Source organism: Hyaena hyaena, unplaced genomic scaffold, assembly GCF_003009895.1.
Source record: "Hyaena hyaena isolate Hyena2069 unplaced genomic scaffold, ASM300989v1 scaffold_381, whole genome shotgun sequence".
NCBI classification, from domain to species: Eukaryota; Metazoa; Chordata; class Mammalia; order Carnivora; family Hyaenidae; genus Hyaena; species Hyaena hyaena.
The window spans coordinates 1,524,690-1,548,060 of NW_024081012.1; the positions used below are offsets into that span (position 1 = coordinate 1,524,690).

At 39.7% G+C, this 23,371-nt stretch overlaps 1 protein-coding gene across 7 annotated transcripts in view; it reads right to left on the reverse strand.

Annotated features, from left to right (window-relative positions):
* The window catches only part of GTDC1 (glycosyltransferase like domain containing 1), a 329,154-nt gene that overhangs the window by 97,567 nt on the left and 208,216 nt on the right, over positions 1–23,371 (reverse strand). The window lies entirely within an intron of this gene.

Sequence of the window (23,371 nt, forward strand, 5' to 3'; positions counted from 1 at the left end):
GTTCAAAAGTGTGAAATTAGACCACGTTGTTTCCAAACTGTTTCCCTAGCTACAAAACCTGCCCCATACACACCGTACACACCCTCAGTGAAATATCCAAGTAGAGAGATGATTTATTACTCTCTCCTCACTCCTCTTGCTCGAGTTCCATTTTACATGTTACATTGCATGGCCCAGTGTATAGTCCAAGCTATACTTAGTCACTACCCAACAAAAAATGCTCGAAACTTCCTTAATACTGGCCATTTCTGCTCACATGACTGTTCTCTATCCCTGGGAACCTGGTATACACATTTTTATTACATTGACCTTGAGACTATTCCTTGAATATTCCTTGAATATTTTTTCAGTGCCATTTCTCCCGTCTTCCCATAATTCTTTGCCATACAGTTTGGTATCTGTTGATTATTGCTAGATGTACCTAAATAAAATGAAATCAAGAAGCGCACCATCTATTGGGGAGCAAACCAGTAGTGCTTAGAACACACACAGACCAACTAACTTCTGGTGGAACATATAAAGAATGGACATTCCAACTTTTTAAAAAGAACTAGAGATTCATTCTGACTTGGGCGATCAGTAAAGGCTTACAGGCAGTTTTAGTTGAAGGAGTTTGAAAGGCAGAGAGGGGGAAGTTCTGAACTGAGAGAATGTTGTGATCAAAGGAAAGGGATGTGAAAGAACATAAATTCTTCAGGGAATGACAAGCAATCCAAAGAGGCTGGAGCCAAGTCCCAGAGTCTGAGGTGTAGAGAGATAGACTGAGGCCAGACAACAAGTGCTTTCTCAGAGTCCGTGAGGTGCATCTTGAGACTTGACCCCTTCTTTGGACTTTTGAGTGAGCGAAGAAATGGAGAGTATATGCATTTAAGAGGTGGGTGAGGAAGAAGAACCATAGAAGGAGAGCAATAAGGAGCATTTGGAAGGGTAAAAGCAGAATCTGAGAGAGTAGTATCACCCTACTGAAGTGAATTAAGAGTCTCAAAACAATGTGTAAGGAAGGAATCAAGAAGCCTTAAAAATGCATAGAGAGAGGGGGGTATAAAACACTCCATAGATACAGAGACCAGATAAAACAGAGGGTTTTTGGATCTCTTGCTACTCAAAGGGGAGTCCCTGTGGAGAGTAGGCAGAAATGAGCCTGCAGGTTACAGTGTGCACATCAAAGAGGGAGAGGCAGAGAAAGAGAGGTTGCGAGGAGAATGGGGAAGCAAGGTCAGTTTTCCTTAACAGGGCACATGTACATAGGGGTAGTCGTTAGGGTGTTCACTTGGGGACACTTGCTAGGGACACTTCAGCTGGATCCTGAAGGAACAGCAAAGTCTTACAAGACTTTCAGGAGAGCAGCATAGCATGTGGGATTCTCAGCCACGGGGAAAGTAAGCAGGTCTTATAAAAGGGAATAGACTAAGCTTTCTTACAAAGCTGAGGGAAGAAGGAGAGGAAACGTGACGTTGGAAAAAAAGTTTCAGGTGGCAGGTGTGGAATCTATGGTGCATCACCAGAGCATTAGACGGGGCCAATGACTTTGGGCAAGGCGAGTAGAGGTGAAGGGAACTATAAGAAGTGTGCTGAGCGACCAGAACAGGAGAGTGGAGTCGGGGACGTTCACCGGCTCTGAGGGCAAGGGCTGATGGGCAATACTGCTGACCGGGGCGGGGCCTGCTGTGGGCTGGAAACAAGGTCTCTGGCTGGAGGGTGCCATGTACATTTCAGAACCGAAACGCTTGTCTGGGCTCTTCTGTGCTTGTCTCATAAAGCCCTCTGAGATAAATTACCTTCTATATAAGAACGCTGCAAGGAATAAATACATGATTATAGACAGATGAAACACAAAAATGGTGTTAACTCCTTGTGTATACTCTACTAAAGTAATAAATTAATTCTTGATTTAAAAATAAAGAAACTTGGGGCGCCTGGGTGGCTTAGTCGGTTAAGCGTCCGACTTTCGCTTAGGTCATGATCTCGCGGTTCGTGGGTTCGAGCCCCGCGTCGGGCTCTGTGCTGACTGCCAGCTCAGAGCCTGGAGCCTGTTTCGGAGTCTGTGACTCCTTCTCTCTCTGACCCTCTCCTGCTCACGCTGTCTCTCTCTCTCTCTCTCTCCTAGAAATAAATAAAAAACATTAAAAAATTAAAAAAAAAATAAAGAAACTTGGGCAGATACAGATCATAGTTTCATATCTGACATTATTGAACTATTATGGGAACCAACCAACTTTATTCCTGAAACAAATTCAAAAACACTGAGGAGATTCAAGGAACTAAAATCCAATGGTAAAGTTCCCACTGATCACCACAAAAGGAGAAATAAAAAAAGTAAATGATGACGATATCTTAACTTTAAAAAAGAAGGTATTTTTAATCTCTACACCCAATGTGGGGCTCAAACTCACAACCCTGAGATCAAGAGTCGCATGCTCCATCAACTGAGCCAGCCAGCGGCCCTGACAATATCTCAACTTTTAAACAAATGAAACAAATAGCAAGAGAAGGAACATCTGTACATATCTGGAAAACAACAATAAAGCGACAGAAGAAACCTATTTGTTTATGTCAGATAAAGGATGCCAGGCAAGCTTAAAAAGGATTTTAACAGAATTACAAATTTGGTGCAGGAAGGATTCACACACACACACACACACAAAAAAACAAAACTCTATCTCTATCTCTATGTATCAGCAGGCATTGAAACAATGTAACTTTATCTTAGAAATCAGTATCATGACCCAACTTATTCTTAAAATCCATTTATATTGGCCAGCAGGTGAGTAAAATTGCCAATTAAAAGGGTTGTAAACAATAGGAAGTGGTAACTGACACGGAATTCAGCTGTGGGCAAGGTGCTAAGCCTGCTTCCTAAATGTTTGCAAGGATGAACAGAAACCCGTGCTAACACAGGCTGTGGATGACTGCTGTGATAGGAGATGGTCAGTGGGGACATGAAAAGGTGCAGAATATAAATATGGACCATAAGCAAAAACTCAGCTTATTAATGTTTTGAAATTCAGAGAGAAAATCCTGAATGCAAGTGGGACACATAGGAAATGCTGTTGAGAGTGTCTGGAGTTTGACAAGATGAGCCTATGATGATGTGGTCAGCAAACTGATGCCACTTTTTTATGGATTGTGGTGTGTAGAGAAGGAAGACACCGAGTCTGTGGGGACAGAGGGCTGTGCAAAAGCCGGTTTCATCTGGGGCACCTGTAACTGTATATGTTTGAAAATTAGAGAGTTCTTAGAAGAGCAATAATAATGATTAAGGCAATGGAAGAATTGATTTATGAGGACAGATTAAAGGAGCTAAATATGAGTAGCCTAGTTAAGCGACAAGTAGAGGGGTATATAATAGGAGTCTCACAGGGAAGAGAATAATTATTTAGCGGGGTACAAGGGGGTATAACTAAGAGTAATGAGATGAAATTAAGAACGGGAAAATTTAAGCTGAATTTCAAAAAACCCCTCCCTGATGGTATAATGTATTAGCTCACGGAATAAATTCCCCATGGAAATTTTATACTGAGGGGAACTTAATAACAGGACTGCACAAAATACCAATAAATAATACAGATAATAATCCAGTATTTGAAAGAAGGTGGCTACATGCTATGCTGTCCTTGCTTAGAATATCTTCCCATATTTTTCTTTGATAGTCTGTTTGTATATGGTGATTGTTACTCAGAGAAGTATTTAGGCAGCTAGCTAAATCAAAAAGGAAATGTGTCCTTTAGGTGAGGGAAGTTAGAATCATTTTACTTTGCATACACTCTGCAGTAGCAAGCTGAAACAATTTTTTACTACTTTGCTCTAACAGGACTGGTCAGGGAGCAAGCTGGACAAATGTATTCATATTTCTAAAAAACAACAAAACAAAACAAGCCGCATCTAGCATCCCACACAGAGTCTATTCTGATTCTCTGTGCCATGAAACTCATATTTTCATAGACATGTTTAATATAAACAATTTTTTGCTATAATAGAAATCAAAAAACTTTATTCCAGCTTTTCTAAATGTAGTTCTATGGTCAATTACTTCACATCAATACCAAGATCAAATAGGCATAATACTAACAAGCAGTTTGCTTAATAATAGTCACCACACTAATTAACCCATCCAGAACATTCTTAATCAGACGCTATTTGTAATGTACAGTTAAGAGAAGCTTGGCAATAAACTGTTCTATGCTAAAAAAGAAAATAATACCTTACCGATGGGGTGACACTGGCTTTCCTATTGAACTGGACAGAATGTGCTGTCCTGGCATTAACTCAAGAGAGTGACTATGCAAATAAGCTCATGTCTGAACACTTCCTTTCTCTTCCCCAGCTCCAACTCTGGTGGAGGTGTTAATGAGAAGAGAAAAGGTCCTGAGATAAGGAGTGAAAGAGAGAAAAGAGTCAGAAGAAAACCAGTCGGCTGCATTTTAGAGCTTATGCCAGATCTGCCTTTTAATAATCACCCAAGTTTTCTTAAGGAAGTGCTACTGTCCACCTTCCTCATAGATCGTCTTTCCTTGTTTCCGAATCTCTCAGCTCTATCAGGACCTGTTTTTATTTTTAGGAGTATTCTGATTACTGTAATAATTTCCAGTCTATTATTAGCCACGGGGCCCTCCCCCAAACATTTTCCCCAGCCAATAGCTAATCTGTGAAACTGAAGTAGAGCCTCCCTCTTGCCTCCTGTCCTCACAATCACCCTTCCTTCCTCGCCATCTCTGTCTGCAAACATGGTTCCAGAGGCATTGCCACAAAACCCCAGCACTATGGTGGGCAATGTTCAAAGACACAGCTGGTGCTGTGGTCAAAGACCACGTGCACACACACAAACTCAGAGCTGGCCCTACAGGAATGGCCTTATTCAGATCAATCTGGAAAGACTAGATTTGAGAGTAGCTTTAAATGATGTTAAGACTGATGGCAAATGCAGGAAATGCTCTAGGTACCTTAGCTTATTTCTGCTAAAGTTGAGAGGCTAGAGTATGCTTAGCTGACTAAGGGAGGTAGTCAAAAGGAAGGTGAGAAAATAAAGCAACTCAAGTACACTTAGGACATGAAAATCGAGTCGTGTGCTGTGGAAGAGAATATCGTGGCTGACATGTGTGTCATGGTGGAATACACTGCTTAAAAATGTCCTTTTGAGAGATTTCAATAAAAAGTACTTAATATGGTGAGTTCAACCTACAGAATTTCATAAATACCCACAGATAAGAATCCACAAGACAGAGATGATCAGCGGTCTTGCTTCTCAAAACAGATTTGGAAGACAGCACGTGAAAAATGACGCAAATTAGCAGACGATTAAAGAGAAAGGCAGCATAACTGGTCAAATATTCCAGGTTTAAGCCAAGGCAGAAAGAGGAGTGCCTTAGCAACTGTAATAAGGAAAGTGGCCCGCCCACGGGGCAGGCAAGAAGAGGGAGCTGACGAAGCTCACCTCCTTTGGACATTAGCTTGGGTTCGAGGGAGGGAGAGTGGTATGTCCACCGTGTTGTATCATTAGGCTGGAGTTTTCACAAGGTGTGTTCTATGAAATACTAGAGCAGGTTTTGTGAGAAAACACATTTGGTAAATAAATGCTGGGTTAAACAGAGCTAAGTATTTCTTCACTCAAGAACTTCCCAAAGTACATGCTAGTATATGTTCACTCATTCATTCTTTTGTTTATTCAAAAAATGTTTACTGAGCACCTATTACATAATAGGAATATTATGTTTATCATTTCTCAAACTCGACACTTCATGAAATAAGGACTCCCCCACTCCCAAGGATGCGCCTTAAGACTTACTGTGTAACAAAGGATATTCTGAGAAACACTACTTGAGACCCTAGGAGATGCACAGCCAGAGACTGAGAAGTGTGGCATATTTATACAGCATGGATGGCAGAGGGAGTGGGGAAGTTCACTCACAAGAGAAAATGATGAAATTCAAACCAAAGACCATACACCAAGCCACATAACAGCAGACGAAGGAAGTCTGAAAGAGATGAGGAGAAACTGAAAAAAGTGACAGGAGATATGGTTCAAGGCTAATATGGATGATAGCGGAAAAAAATATCATTTGATTTTATCACAGCAATTTCTGTGGATTCTTGGATATAAACCATACTGAGAATTGAGGAGAAAGGAAATAGGAATCAAAGATAAATAACTTTTCCAAAACCAACTGGGAAGACACATCCAGGCAGTTTAGTGATCTAAGTTCTTGGGTGATTTAGAACAAAAACTATTTACTGTTTCCAAACAATGTGCTGGAAATTAATTACAAAATTAACATTTTTAGAATTTAGCCACACAAGCAAATATCGAAGATAATTAAAAAATCATGCTAGCCCACATGTGTCCAATATATCACTTATATGGTAAGCAGATTTATATAAAACTATAAAGTATAAAAGTAAAAATCTTGGTCTAGCATTCTCATGTGTACACATATACCCCCCTGTATCTCTTGCCACACTATCTTCACTAAATAAAGGAATCACAAGCAAGAAAATCCATCATAATTAAAACTAGATGTTTGGAGACCGCAGCATTAAACAGAAAGACAGACTTATGCTTGGTTGGTTGGTTGTAGGATGCCTGTTCTTTCCTGGAGATGGCTAAGGGCTAATACTCATAAAATAGATGGCACATGTCTATGAAGGCTGTTTCAATAAGAAACTCCTGGCGGAACAAAATATGAACAAATTCAAATCACAGATGAGTCCATCACAGTCCACATGCACATAGCACAGACGCTTTGGGGGAAGAGCCATCCAACGCAGCCGTGGCTGGTGAAGCCATGTTGTTTAGATGTTCAGGGTTTGGTGCCCGAACCAAATTTCATCTCCTGTGGTGTAAACTTGCAAAGTCAACATGAAATATTGACAGCAGCCTGTGAGGGGGCACTGGCACTGGGAAAGAGAGACTTACTTAAACTATGAAGAATCTGTTTTGTGACAAGATAGAAAAAAAAAAAAAAAAGAATCCAGAGAACTAGCTGCAGTTAAAATTAACAAGCAAACCCTACTTATTAGTCTGAGAAATGCATGCTGAGACTGAAAGCAAATTTGTGGTTATCAGACTGGCCTCATTAGCCATGCCTGGACCCAGAGATGACACTCTTAATGATGACAGCACCTTCTCTTATAGGCTGCCCAAAAGACACACTGCAGCTTCCTCCCCTATTTAAGGTTCATCATTTTTTGATGGCTGTCCTTCAAAGAGCTGGGACGTATGGCTCTCGCAGGAAAAGGTGGACCTGTGCTCATGAACCTATTGCTTTTATTTTTATTTCCCATCACGACTTCTAAGAATCATTTCTGATAATCTAACACTTTCACATACCTCACTACCATTTGTTTACACGATCTCTTCTGACAACACAGCTCATGTGTTAGTATTATTTAATGTAAACAGTTATTTCTCAAGTCCCCAGTCTCTCTTGATTTCAAAGTGTTTTAGATTGTATATATTGCTAATTTAACTGCCTACCACTAAGAGCAGTTTGTCTTGTGCAATTTTACAAAATCCCTTGAGAATAAATACATTGTTCTCACAGAAAAGTTAAGGTCCTTGTAAATGTATGAGAAGAAGAAAAGCTACCTTGCATGTTGACAGAACAAATGTTTACCAAATTCAGAGCCACTTTTGTGTGTAAGCTTTCTTCTCATGATCTCTACACCCCAAAAAGAGCTCTCTTAGAACAATAAAACCCTCTAGTTCACACAAGCTTTCCTAGAGCGATTCAACATAGGTAGGTAGGACTGTAGGCTAAACTGAAAACAAGGCATCTTTATTTTTCTACCTCCATTTCAAGCATTCTCCGCTCACTGACAAGTAATTCCCTAAGATCTTCATAATACTTTCTGATTGCCTGGGTTCTTCCGCCACCCCCCACACTTACCATATGTCTCTTTGTAACCTATATGTTAGAACTAAGCCCCACTTTGGATCTAGCCCTGAATCCTGCCTGGCTCTCCACTGTTGGTCTTTTTGGAAGCCAACCTTAAACTTCCTCCCACAATGTGTTAGTCACCTTTCACGCTCGGTGTGTTGCACCCTTCAAAGGGGGCAAGTACCTTAACTCAAGGGAACTTACCACAAATGGAATCATTTCAAATACCATAGTGAGCCTATGCAAAAGATTATTTGGGGAGGGCAGGTGGAGAGAAATCACTGTGTAGCAGAGTAAGTCAGTCCACTCAAGCAACGGGCATGTTGAGTTAAGGATAATCCAGGTTGTATCACTACACACGCACTTCCTGTGCTTGTGAATGTATTCAAATCACTTAATTTCTCTGAACTTTCATTTTCTAATATGTAAAATGGGATAGTATCTGTTTCTGCAAATTTCTTGAAAGGATTAAAAGCGAACTGTGATGTGTAGAGGAGCACAGGTAAGTCAACTTCCCACATCTTTGCTCATTCAGGTTAACACCCATACTTAAGGAGTGAGCCCTAAGGCCATTTTGGGTAACACCAAATTTCCCAGTTAGTCAGTGAATGAGAAACTGCAATCCATCAACAAATATTCACTCAACAAATATTTAGGCTCCTCCTATGTTATATCTGTTATTACAAAACCCTTAGTGCATATGTAGTAACTCACTTAGTTTGGTCTCTTAGCCCCTGAAAGTGTAAATTATCCATATCACCTTTAAACTAAACGGTGTGTACTGATTCTATTATTAAAATAATCTAACTTTTAAATTCAAACTCAGTAACTTGCTCATTATTTGTTTCATTAATAACTCAAGAAGCAAAATTTCAATATCTTCTATCCTTTCACCTTACTTAATTTAATGATAGTTTATAAAAAATGAAAAGGTTCCCAAATGTGGATCTGATGTAACCTCTTTCATGCAAGAGGAAATAGCCATTTCCCATACACACAGACTCAAAGCAAGCAGCTTTGCGAGGCTATCCTTTGTTGGCAAGTAACTATTCTCACTACTCTGGGAACCCCATGTCTTCTGTAGCATCAAGAAAGCATTGAAGGAAACTCTAAAAAATTGTGTCTAATCATGTGTTTTATCCCATGATTATTTTTTGAAAAGCCGTTATTTAATAGTTGAAAGCAGGATGGGAAAAGGTGTTGACATTAAAAAAGGATCACTTTCTCCTTCCTAAATAAATGTTTAGAATTCCCCTTAGGAAGCGTTTCCAGCTGGAGACTCTTCTTTTTGAGCATGATATCATTTTCCTGGTGTTATGGACTGAATGGGGTTCCCTCAAAATTCGTATGTTGAAGCTGTGACCTCTAATGTGATGGGAGATAGAGTCTTTCGGTGGTAACAAGGGTTAAATGAAGTCATAAAGATTGGGCCCTAATATGGTAGGGGTGTGGCCTTAAACGAGGCAGAAGAGATCTCTCATTCTCTATCTTCTTCCTGTCCTCCCTTCTACCACCACGTGTGAGGACACAGCCAGAAGGCAGCCATCTGCAAGCCAGGAAGAGAGCCCCACTCAAAACCAACCATACGGGCGCCCTGATCTCAGGTGTCCAGCTGCCAGAATTGTGAGAAAATACATGTCTGTTCTTTAAACCACCCAGTCCACGGTGTTTTGTTACGGCAGCTTGAGCTGACCAATCCAAACGGAGACCGCTGCGGAAAGGAGAAAGGGTCAACACTGATGTGAGAAATTTCCTGAACAGAGTATCAGGGAATTAATGGGGTAGGAGGCACTGTGTTTATGTTGACAGACAGTGACAACAAGAGAATGCTGTCAGAGAAGAGAGAGCTGATGATCAAAACCGATAAAAGAAAGAATTTGGAGGACAAAGAAGAGAAAATGTTTGTGAATTTTACTGTGTGGCACAAAATGTTACTTGTTGATTAAGAATGAGAAAAAAGAATAGAGAACGGAGTGTTAGGAAAGACATTTTTCCTAAAAATTTGTTTGGCTGTGAATAAAGTCACTTAACCTTTCTAAACCCGGGTTTTCTCATCTGAGCAATGAGGATACTGCCAGTGGGAGATTTCTCATAGAAGAATGAGGACCGCACATCTTATCAAATCTACTGAGTTGATGTTCTAGTCCCTATTCATGGGCAAGATGGCATACTGGGTCAGCAGGGCTCTAGGCACATTGTTATGGTTTCGAATTCAGGGCTCTGCCACTTACTTGCTGACCTGGGGAAAGAGCTTTTTCTTTAAGGATCAGTCACCTCATCTGTCAAATGGGGGTAATATTAATGCTGCCTTGCAGAATAAGGTTTTCCATATTGCTTGGACAGAGTAAGAGCTCAGTGAACACATTTTTTTTTTTTTTCAATTACTGGTAATAATGGTGAAGATTATCATTACGTAGTCATTGTTACTAAAAAGATACTCAGTATTTAAAAATTCTGGTCTCCACCTCCACCGTAATTTCATAGTTAAGCCTACTTTCTGAACCACACTGATGCTTTTTTAAAGATATGTTTTTCTTGTTAACTCTTACCAGTTAGACTTTAGCATCCATGTAAGACAAGCATTTTAATACGTTTCCTTATTTTCATTTGTATACTAATCAAAGATTTGTACTCATGCCTAGAGGCACATGAATTACAAAAAGGCCTAATGTTATAAATCAAACAAATATATTCCTCCTATTCTATTATTTGTTTCCTTTGGTACTTTTTGCCTACCTTTCACTTTTCCTTGTCTTCCCTTTTATTCTTTTCATTTTTCTGAGAGTTTCCATCTTTTCCCTTCTTAAAGCTGCACAAACCAAGAAAGTAAAACCAGGAAATTTAAAACATCAGTTTCCAGGTCTCTGAAGCATGAACAGATGGGCATCAAAAAAATCCAGTCCTTTTTTTTCCCCTTTTTCATTTGCCCATCCACAATCTGAATAAATCAAAATCACCAGCAAATCTAACTTACAGCATAACCCGCTTTTTTTTTTTTTTTCTGCTACCATGTTAAATGCTATGGCACTAAGCACTGATTCACTTCAAGTCCTGATTCTATTGCTGCCTAATTGTTAAGCCACAGAACCTGACTTTATTCTCAGCTGGTATTATTGGAAGACACAGTTTTGTTACTATTACCTTTGAAATAAAGCCTTCAAGTATACGGAGTGAGTGGACAAACACTTCCACTTACTTCAGGTTTTCTCCAGCTTCTGATATGAAAAGTTTGGAAAACAGGGGTAAAAATATAACAGATGGGCAAATGTTAGGTTATTACTAGAGTATGATCAAGGCTTGAAGGTAAAGAAAGGCCTTAAATACTGAGTGAAAAACGTTCAGAGAAAAATCCATTCAGTCACCATTCCACAAACACTGGATTGCCCACTCCGTGCCGAGCAAAGGGCCAAGTTGCCCTCGTGAAACACACTACGGGGTAGGTGCTCTGATCAGGGAAGAGTAAGTGTTAGGATGTTGGGAATCCAGTCCTTGAGGCAGGGCTGGTGCCAAGGAAGGTTCTCTAGAGAAAGGGATCTTTCAGTTGGGGCTGCAGTGGTAACTTGAAGTTAGCCAGTTATGGACTGTGCTAAGAGTTATAGCATGTGCAAAGGGCCTGGAGGGAAAACATAGTCCAGATGTAAAAAGCAAAAAAAAAAAATATGCCTGGAGTGTCAACTGGGTGTGAATAGGAATGAAGTTGGGGGAGGGGAGGAACACAAATGAGGTCCAAGGTATAACCAGTCGAGGGCTTTTCTGCCTTCAAAATATAAGGAAGTAGTTTTGGGCCATTTGAGAAGTTTACAGGCAGACTGGGGCTAAATAAACACTCGGCTGCGGTGTGAAGAATGGATAGGGGACAGCATGGCAGACCAAACACCAATTTTAAATCCCTCTTGCCTTTTGAATCGCCACTAAAATAATGGTATGGGGATTTTTAAAAACAGCATAGACTTTCAGGGACAAAGAGGAAAATTGAGAAAGTTGACCACAGGAAAGAAATGGCAACTAAATTTCAGAGGGTGGAAAGCACAGGAATGAGTGGTGTTTGAGCAAAGAGGAGGCAGCAGAACATGTCTGCGTACAGATGATTTTGTTTGTGCACGTGATGTTAGCCAAGAAGCAGCAGCTCATTTGTGGCAGAGAAATGCCAAAGGCTCAGGTATCGGACATAGCAGGTACCTAGGGAGGTGCAGATGCCGAGCAGAACTGGAAACAGAACTGGTAGCAATTCTGTATGAAGTGAGCACACCCCCCTCGGATATGACAACCTTCCTGAGCCCAGTGCAGCCAGGCATCTGCCTCTGGTCTCTCCTCTCTCCCCACCTCCCACCCTCTGCCTCAACAGCAGAAAGGTGGCTTCCTCACTTGAGGGGCTCAGTAAAGCTAAAGGCAAGGGTGAGGGAAGTTAAGTGAAAGTATGGCCACCCCTCTCCAGTGCCCTTCCCTAACCATTTGGCTCTCAGACAGTAAGAGATTCCTCATCCAGGCAATTGGAGGAGGCTTTCTCTAAAAACTAACTGGAATGACCTGTCGGCAATGACATGTGGAGACGCCACAAATGAATTTCTTGTTTGCTCATTCTATGAAAAAGGTCACTAGTCCACAAGCCTTGTCTCTGAAATTCTAAGCATCTTTCAGATTCTCACTCTCAAATCTTTTTTTTTTTTTTTTTTTTTAGTGTTTTGGGGTTTTATTTTATTTTTTTACAAATAGTTTATTGTCAAATTAGTTTCCACATGACACCCAGTGCTCATCCCCACGAGTGCCCTCCTCCATGCCCATCCCCCCCTCCTCCCCACATCCATCAGTCCTCAGTTTCTGTCAGCATTCAAGAGTCTCTCATGGTTTGCCTCTCTCCCTTTCCCCCCCTCTTCTCCCCCTTGTTCCTCCGTTAAGTCCTCCTAATCCTCCTATATGTGCAAACATATGATATTTGTCCTTCTCTGTCTGACTTATTTCGCTCAGCATAACACCCTCAAGGTCCATCCATGTTGCTACACATGGCCAGATTTCATTGTTTCTCATTGCCATGTAGTATTCCATGGTATAGATAAACCACATCTTCTTGATCCATTCGTCCGTTGATGGACACTTAGGCTCTTTCCATGTTTTAGCTATTGTTGAGAGTGCTGATATGAACATTGGGGTACACGTGCTCCTATGCATCAGCATTTCTGTATCCCTTGGGTAAATTCCTAGCAGTGCTATTGCTGGGTCATAGGGGAGTTCTATTGTTAGTTTCCTGAGGAACCTCCACACTGTTTTCCAGAGGGGCTGCACCAGTTTACATTCCCACCAACAGTCTCATTCTCAAATCTGAATGGAGAGCCAGGGACCATCAGACATTTGAAGAAAACTAGTAACATCAAATAAATATGACAAAGCAAACCAGTATAGAAAAGGAGCTTGAAAGACACTGAGACAGAGGGAAGAGTAAATGAGAACTTTAAAAAAATCCTATCATATCCACAATGATAAAATAAGATTTTGCATTCATGGTGAGAAAAATAGAGTAAGAAAGAACATTTAGGAACAGAAAAGAGTGCTTGCAAATAAAAATATCATAACTAAAAAAAATCATTGGAAGAACTAGAAGATAAAGTTGAGAAAATGTTACAGACAGCAGAAAAACAAAAATGAAAAGAACAGAGTATGAGAAGAGAAAACAAAACCAGGTCCATCTAAGGTTCAATATTGGCAAACAGGAGCTGAAGAAAGGAGTTGGAGAAAATCGTGGGGGAGAAAATCAAAGGAAAAACATAAGAAAATCCTTAGTGTTGAAAGGAATGAGTGACCAGCATAAGCAGGGAACAAAAATCCAATCCAAGCAGGATTATGGAATTTCAGAACACCAGGTGTGAAAAAGAAAATCTAACACCTTTTGGAAGAGCAAACAGGAAGTCACATGCAAGGAATCAGAAATAGACAAGAATGGGACTTCTCAACAGGAAGTTCAAAAAGTAAAAAACAATAGAACGTTACCTCAAACTTAAGAGGAAAATGATTTTCAATGAGAGCTCAAAACTTAGTCAAATATCAATCAAATATGAGACAGATCATTTTCAGGCATGCAAGATCCTAAGAAATTTTAGCTCCCATGTACATACCTTACAGGTAGTTACACCACACTAGGATAAGAATGTAAAAAACAAAGGAGAGACATGGGATCCAGTAAATAGTTGATTCAAGGGCCCAGAAAGCAACTAGAAGGAATGGAGAGGACAGGAGAGGGTAAAAATGGAGTTATCCAGGAAGGAGGTATCCAAGAATAAAAATGGAAATGATAGGCTTTCTGATGTGACTGACCATATCAAAATGATGACTTAGCAACAGCGACAAAGCTCAGGAACGAGTTTCTGATAGTGACACAGAAACCAAGAAGATAAGCCCAAAGTAATAATTAGCCCCAGGAAAAAGGTAAAGAGTTGTTCAAGGGGAAAAAAAAAACGTAAAAACAGAATACAACAATGCTCAGCTGCGAACATATTTTACATAGCAATAATGCTATAAACACAGAATATTTACTTAATCAAAAGTTGAGATATAGCCACATTGGAAGGATAAAGTGAGGGGAAGTGCATGCTTGCACATACACATGCATACCCATATGGTAAGAGAGCTAACTAAATCATTTCTACTCTTAGGAGGTTGATAGATAATATCTATTTTAAAAATAAAAAAAAGTAGCAAGAGAAGAACATTTAAACATTTTGTCAGTGGTAGACTCTATGGTGGGGGAGAGTTTAGGGGAGGGGGAGGGAGGACTGAGGAAAGGGATTTTGCTTTGTTTTACAGACTTCTTTGTACTCTCTGACCTTTTAAAACTGAATATATATATATTAGGTTGAGAATTCATGACTTTAATAATCTCTGGAAATTTCTTGCCCAAATCTCTTTGAATTCTGCCTCTAATGCTGTTTCTAATTTTTCCTTCTGGAAGTCCCATTAGACACACGCTGGATTCTTATTCTTTTATTTTTTAATATCTAGCTTCTAGGTCACTAATTCTCTCTCCACACATGTCTAATACTTAACTTATCCATGGAGTTCATTTAAATGAATATATAAAAATTCTACTTAGTCCTTTAAAATATGCATTAATTTTCATAGTATCTTTTATTTCTTGTGTTATAAATTTATTTTTATGCTAATTGTTTTAAAAACTTACTTCACCTTTTCTGTACAGAAGTTTCAGTATCTGAAATTCTTAAGGGCCTAAACCCACAGTAGGTTGTCATAGCCAGTTTCTGACTTGCTAAACTGTAAGAGATATTGAACAGGAAACATCATAAAGGTTTTGAGGAGATGATACATGTAGGTATCCATCATTATGCCTGGAAAGGCTACAGATTCACCAAAGGAAGGTCATAGAGAGAGATTCGTACCTAAGTTTTGTCCTTCCTTAAAATCTTAACAATTTTTGAAACTCTAAAACATTTTCTTAAACTCTTAGGCAATCAGCAGGTATTTATGGAGTGCCCAGTCAAATTGAAAGCTCTGCTGTCTTAAGAAAAACAAGCAGAAGAAAAATCAGACATTTTTAACACGTGATTGAGTTTTCCTTTTCCAAGCTTTTTGAAGAGATAGTATGTTGGTTGTTTCAAGATCCCAACAATCCATTATTTTCAGGTTCAACATTATTTGCAGAAAAGCTGTTTATTAAGTTTATTTATTTTGAGAGAGAGGGAGAGAGAGACAGAGAGAGAGAGAGAGAGAGAGAATCTGAAGCAAACTCCATGCTGTCAGTATAGAGCCCGACATGGGGCTTGATCCCACAAACTGTGAGATCATGACTTGAGTTGCAATCAAGAGCTGAATGCTTAACCAAGTGAGGTACCCAAGTGCCCCATTTTGCAGAAAGTTGCTTACTTTCCACCTTAAAATAGCCTTAAAATAGCCTTTCTTTGAACAGTGGGTTCTTGAATAGGAGCAAATGTTTTCAGTAGCAAATATACACATTCATAGTTTGTATCATTGTGAGTCATAAACACAGAGAGATGCAAATATCTTTTATTACTAAATTGGATATGAGTGGAAATTTATATACTTTTAACCATAAATGTTAATATCATGTAATTTTAAAAATGTACTTAATCCATAATTTAGCTGTCTTGAGTCTGAATCTTGTTAGCATGGGCTACGTTAAAATATTGCATATACCACCTGAACTCAGTACATGCCATAATGTATACACATCCAACATTTCAATAATATATGCCAGGGTATAACGAAGTTCTAAGGGTGTGAAAAGCCAGATTATTGTAAAATTGAATGTAAGTTTGTGAGTAGAGAGAGAAAACAGCCAGATGGACTTGCAGCAATCTGCCGAAGGCCACTTAAAACCAACCCATGTGTAGTAGATGTATTCCAGTAGAGAGCTATAGACAACAAACCAAGAGATACGAAAGTCTTACTATGATATTATCTTTGTTAAGCCAGAAATAACATTTTGATTTTATAGAACTGGAGTTAAAACAAATCTTATTCTTTACTCTCTGTAGTAAATAAATGAGCATAATCAACTCTACTGTCTCACAGGTTTATGGCCCACAGTAGATGTTCAATAGGTACTTGCTGAATGAATTACTGCCTTGGTACACGGAAGTGGAATGGGTTATGCATACACTATTTTATGCCTTTCTGGGTCCTGATTGTTTCTTTATACTGATGCGTGGTTTGGGTGTTTGAGTATGCTTTATTTATTTATTTATTTATTTATTTATTTATTGAGTATGTGTGGTTTGCATATGTGAAGTAGAAAGAGGTAAGGTTGGTTGAAGGGTAATTATTTCTTGATAGAAGAATATAAAAAGTATAAACAGCTCAGCTCTTGCTTAAGCAAACTCAGCTCTTCATTTCTGATCTACAATGCAAATAGTATACAAAATAAGGTTTCATTAAAGAGTGACTGTCACATCAACAGGAAAGAGAATGAAGACCTGCTATGCAGTATTATTAGATATATTGAATTTGTTGTCACCATGATCAACAAAATACTGCTTTGAAGGACTATACACTGTGACACAGAAATGGCTTTGCAACACAGAGCACTCCTCTGATATAATTTTTTCATTTTATTGTAATAGAGTTATACCTCTAGAAGAAATGAATATGAATTTATTGATGGTGTGGGTCAGTATTAAAAAAGTAACAAATGAATGAGAAAATATCTGTGATAACTAATGATGCATTTTGGGAAAAAAAATTAGAAACTTTTTATCGTGTGATACATTCATAATACAAAATAACTCTACAGCATACGATGTAAAATGGGATTTTCCTACTATCCTGGGATTTCAGCTGAGGTCCTAACCCTGAGAATTAAGATGAGCAAAGGCTAAAACACATCTCTGCAGGGCTCGCTAAAGGTAGAAATATTGGCCCCGTGACTGTTACACATCACTCTCTCACAGCCTAAATCCAAGGAGGAAATTCACAGGAGAAGATGGGCTCTATGGGAACCTCTTGTAGAGATTTGGGATGTGTGCCAGAAGGGCAGGCTGGCATCTCTTTCCCCAAACTGGATGACTGCCAAGCTGCTGAAACTCAAAAACCTGCCCTCTCCTCCTGCTCCTAGAACAGAGCTCAGAAGTGTTCTTGGGAGTACCGACTGCATTCTCCCCTAAAATATAGGGCATAGATCCTGAGAATAGCCTTGGCTTCAACATTCTGAAGGTAGGGGGCTAACTGAGGTTGTCCACATGGCAGGGCAAGGAGAAAGGGCAGCAATGGAAGTAGCCTCCATTTCTTCCATTTGAAAGGGAAAGCACTCTTGATTCCCTCCCACCCTCACCCTGCGGCCCTTGTGGAGGGGAGTCTTACATGCCCCATATTGAAAGGACTATGCCCAAGAAGGTTGACTTCAGGCAAGGAGGACACCCCTTGGGGTAGGATCTGAGAGAAGGAAGTGATCAGAGGTCACTCCGAGAGGGTTTCGCTCATGCTAGGGAGGACCTCTGTGTGTGAGGTCTTCCCAGGAGTGTCTCAAAAGAACGTACCTCTGCACCACACAAAAGAGCTGGCATTGCCTACTGCTGACAGAAGGCATCTGACACACTCGCAAGAGACCCTCCAAGAGCCCTGGCTGTGTACAAGCCCTTGTCTCCTTTCCTCTAGTCCTTCCTCTTCATCCAGAGCCTGTGGTATGACCTTGAAGGGGAGGATAGGAGGCAAGAATGGAAGTCCATGTACTTGGTTTATTGAACAGGTTGCCCTTGATGGATATAATAAGGGAACAGTTCATTCTCCTCCTTTGCCACTGCCTTCAGACACATCTCAGCTCTCCTTTCTCTTCAAAGTTGGTGACAACTTCGGCACCTTGGCTTTCTGGCTTGTGATTATTTTCTTCTGGTACTGTTAGCATTTCTTTCTTTCTTTCTTTTTTTCTTTCCCTTTCATGCTATACTTTAGGAATAGGAAAGGTTTTTCTTAAATGTGACACTAAAGGTAGAAACCATAAAAGTAAAGAATAGGTTTGTCTGTGTAAAAAAAAAATGTTTTAATGTATCAAAAACTTCATAGATATGAAGGGTAACATGCAAAAGTGAAAAGAATATTGGAAACCTATACAACAGATGAAGAGTTAATCAGCTAACTCTTAGCAATCCATGGAGCTAGCAGGCGATCCAGGTTCAATAAAGGCAGCTACTAGCTGTGTGATTCAGCTCATTCATTTCACATCTCTGAGCTTCAATGTCCTCAGCTACAAAAGGAGGTTAATACCATTACCTACATCAGTGGGGTATGGGAGAACTCAATAAACTAATTTGTGTATAGCATTTAGCACAGTGTTCAGCATAGAGTATGCACTCAAATAAACTTCAGTTTTGTATCCTCATCACCGTCATTAAATCTCCACGTGGCTAGTTATGGGTAGTAAAAATCAACTTATAAGCATTCGTCCTCTTTATTTTTGTCTGTATCGCCACAGTTTTTGATGATGAGCATGTGTTACTTTGGTCAGTAGAATCCCCAAACTATTTCAATTAGGAAAGAAAATAAGAATAAAGGCATGTGTGAGCCTTGGCCAACTTTACAGAGTAGAGAAAGGCAGCTGCGTGTTTCTCACTCGGGCTAGAGTCGGTCATCCTATATAGTTTCTTATACAGAATGTCCCTCAGTTCCTGAAAAGGGAAAATGGTTCTCTTCCAACAGAGGCAAGAACCATCTGGTGATTCATTGATGGAAATAAATATCCAAACACGAATTATGTCTCCACTGATCAGTATATATACACACAAGACATGTGAAAGGCATAATAAAACAGTAGAAAACATTCACAGGAATAGAATCAAACATTTTGTATCACAGCTTTGTGCTGTGTTGTCACATCAGGTTTTGTTTATCATATCCCTTCATTTACTCTAACGAAAAATTACTTCTAGGACTCAGTTTCCTTTACTGGCATCGCCACTCATTCTGGGCAGAATTTTATAAAAGTAGAGCAAATGGAAAGATACTGATGTCATTGTCAGAGGAAGCAAAACCATATGAGGGGCTCTGGCTCTGGTGCTCATTTAGGTCAGATGGAAGCGAGGGGAGGAAGTTCTGGGATGTATGTGTCACAGCACTGGAAATGGCTGTCCTCCACAAACAAGCCCAATTTACAAGGGAGGAACATAGAAGGTAGAAGGAGGTTCCAGTTTTTTAAACTATGTTACTAAGTACACATTTGCTTCTAAACTTTAAAGCAGTGCTGAATCGCATTTGGATAGAGTTATGGCATTGCTTTAAACACACACACACACACACACACACACACCCCATGGAGGTAATCCAGTTACTCCTGCAATGCAGATGTGCACAAGAATGCTCCAAGTGATGAAGATAGGGCTTTAAAGTTAGCTAATTAGAAACATCTCTCTTTATAGGATCAACAGTGATACTAACTTTGAGTTCTGATTGGCCAAATTTAAATTTCAATTTTAAGATGCATGGAACACCCTTTGGACTTGCTCTTGAGTTGCACTGTCTCAAAGGGCCTTCAGTCTTCAAACTTCTCTGGTTCAGATCTAACTTTTTAAAAAATAGAATTCTGCTCATCTGATATTATTAAACTGAGCTGCTCTTAAATAGCATTTATCCTTTCTTGGAAGGAAAGAGAGTAAAAGTCGTATAAGTGTACTATTTTAGAACCTATCTTGATAAGGAGAAATCACTGTCATTATAACAAAAACCACACTGCTCTTCCCTGATTATTGGAATGATCCTTTTTAAAAAGGCCATCGGACCACTGCGAAGGTAAGATACAATAGTTTATGGGGAACTGTTCAGCATGAGTGCTTGGCACAAGTAGTTGCTTAATAAAGTTTTGGTTTTACAGAAATGAAGGTGATTGCTAGAAAAGTGAACCTAGAAGGGCACCTGGGTGGCTAGGTCATTTGAGCGGCTGACTTCAGCTGAGGTCATGATCATGCAGTCCATGGGTTTGAGTCCCAAATCGAGCTCTGTGCTGACAGCTTGGAGCCTGGAGCCTGCTTCAGATTCTGTCTCCCTCTCTCTCTGCTTTATCCCAACTTGTGCTCTCTCTCCCTCTCAAAAAAAAAAAAAAAAAGTGAACCTAGAGAGCTATAAGAAATATGTGTGTTTTAAAAAATTTTTAATGCTTATTTACTTTTGAGAGAGAGACAGAGCATGAGTAGGGGAGGGGCAGAGAGAGAGGAAGTAGGCTCCAGGTTCTGAACTGTCAGTACAGAGCTGGACATGGGGCTTGAACCCACGTACCATGGGATCATGACCTGAGCTGAAATTGGACACTTAACCAACTGAGCTGCCCAGGTGCCCCAACATGTACCTGATTTTTAAGTTCGAAGTTTATTTTCACAAGAGTTAATAAATATCAAACTCCCAATCTACATGTTATATGGGGGGGGGGGGAGGGGGATTTTTGCCACTGGATATTTTAAAGTCACAGTCACATGAAGCTCTCAAAGGTCAAATGAGGCTACTTCCCATTGGCCTCACACTCCTTGACCGAAGGCCACATCCACAGAGAACACAGATCACTCCCAGTCTCCTGGGATCATGTTGACAAGACCATTCATCCACAGATTAGCAGAACAACCCAACTTCTGTAGTTTATGAAAGAATAGATCAATTTAGGTCATCATCAACAATTATATTTACTCTTCTGTTGGAAACCAGTATGGATGTACTCCTTGAAAGAGATATACTTGATCATTTCTGCCTGGGAAGATTAAAGTTGCTGCTGGCATTAATGGCAAAGGTGCTTATGTGCAAAACTGTGGACCTGACATCTTGCTTTATTTGTACTTTGTTCACAACTCCAGAGAGGTTGATAACATGACCAATTAAATTTTGTCCTCCCTGAAGTGTTACATATGTCCTAGGAACAGAGCTGGGAGGGAAGGTAGGGTGTGAGAGTAAAAATTCTTCATTAGAAGGGGAAACATTGCAAGGCACCTTTAGAAGCCAACTGCCTTGGACTCAAATTTCAGGGTTATCACCTAACAGGGAAGTAGCCCTGGGCCAACAAGATAACCTAGTTGAGCCATCGGTTTTTCACTTGTTAAATGGGAACAACTTCTTAGAGCTATTTTAGGGATTAGCTGAAATGTATATATATATATGACTGATGTATAACAGAGACTATACATCAATAAATCCACTTCACACAGAGGTCATTTGCTCTAGAAAGAAAACACACCTGCTTAGACCAGATACACTGGTTGCTGATGTTTTGAGTACCATTATTAGAGAGGGTCTCCTAAAAATGTTCCAGAGCTAGTTGATAAATGCAGACATTAGCTACTATTGAATCTCTTACCTTGCACTGGTGGCTATCAATGGTATTACTGGTTGAAAAACTTCGTAGACACTGGAGTCGTGAAGATGGAAAACTACCACGAGAACTACAACCTGCCATCTCTTGTCATTCTCTTCTTTCTACTATTTCTGGTTAGTGCAGTTGCACAAGTTGCACAAGAGAAAACCATAAAGATATAAGGGGAAAACCGAGAAAGCAGGGTGTTAAGTGCAGAGATTTGGGAACGGGCCAGTAGAAAACATGGGAGCAAAGCTCAGAGTGTGTGGTAATGAGCAGGAAAAAATCTCATACCTAGACAGTAATATCCAAATCTTCATTCAAAAATATTTTCCCCCTCGGGCGCCTGGGTGGCTCAGTTGGTTAAGTGTCCGACTTCAGCTCAAGTCATGATCTCACAGTCCGTGGTTTCAAGCCCTGCATCAAGCTTTGTGCTGACAGTTCAGAGCCGGGAGCCTGCTTTGGATTCTGTGTCTCTCTCTTCCTTTGCCTCTCTCCTACTCATGCTCTGTCTCTCTCTATCCCTCAAAAATGAATAAACATTAAACAAAATTTTTAAAAAATAATGTTTTCATGTTTTCCCCTCTTCAACTTCCTCTTAGTCAAAACACTATCTAGTTGTACCTCGTACTCAAGTACTAAATAGTTTTAAATAGATATGCAGATATTAAGTGCCTATTGTGTTATTGCTCACGCTTAACTGAAGGCTATTCTTGCCATACCTCATAGAGAGTAAAAGAAAATTGTTGGAAGCATGGTCTCTTTTGACACAATTTGTTATGACTTTTCATTTTTCTCTAACTGTATAAGGTCACATAGGTAAACTACAAAAGCAACTCAGTGTTATTTCGGGATAGCATTATGATTTTATTAATGAATGTTCTGGGTAAAAATAGTAACACATTCATTTGTTTTTCAAAACCGGTTAGAATCATGGGAATGAATTGGTTGAAAAAGCTGCCTAGAGTAGACTTTGTACTGTGTTCACAGAAATAGATAGTATCTTTCACAACAATAAAATCTACCCATAGTGCCTTTTTAAAGAACTTTTCTACAACTACCAAAACTTGATGGAACAGTTCCTTGTAAATTTAAATCACAGGAGAGATTCTGAATAATATTCAAGAAAAAAATCATGTGTCACACATTTCTAAAACACCAGTTATTAACCTGGAGACCCTGAATGGGCCCCAGGGAGTCCTTGAGCCCCTTGTAATTATATGGGAAGTTGTGTGTGTGTGTGTGTGTGTGTGTGTGTGTGTGCTTGTGTGCGTATGCACATGCATATGTGGTTCTTACCTGCATTTTCCTAAAGACTAGAGCTCATTGAGTTCACCTGACTTCTAAAGGGATTATAACACCCTCATGAGGCTGAGAATTTCTTCATTCCTAAATATATTTTATATGATTGCTCTTTGTTAGACACTAGACTAAGTACAGGGTACATTGAAGATGCCGTGCTTGAACTCTACATTTTAGAGTCTAGCAATTGTTGAGAATATGGGCATGGAAGTGGAGGTGGGGTGGGATCAGTCATCTTACTATCCTGTTATCTTTCCTAATTCAACCCCATCCCATCTCCTCCTGTCTTTCCCAGATCTCACACTCTCCTTGGGACAAATTCTCTTTCATATAATCCATTATGAATTCCACCACCACACCTTCCTAATGTTATTCGATCAAGCTGAGATGTTCTTTCTACTCTTATGTTGAA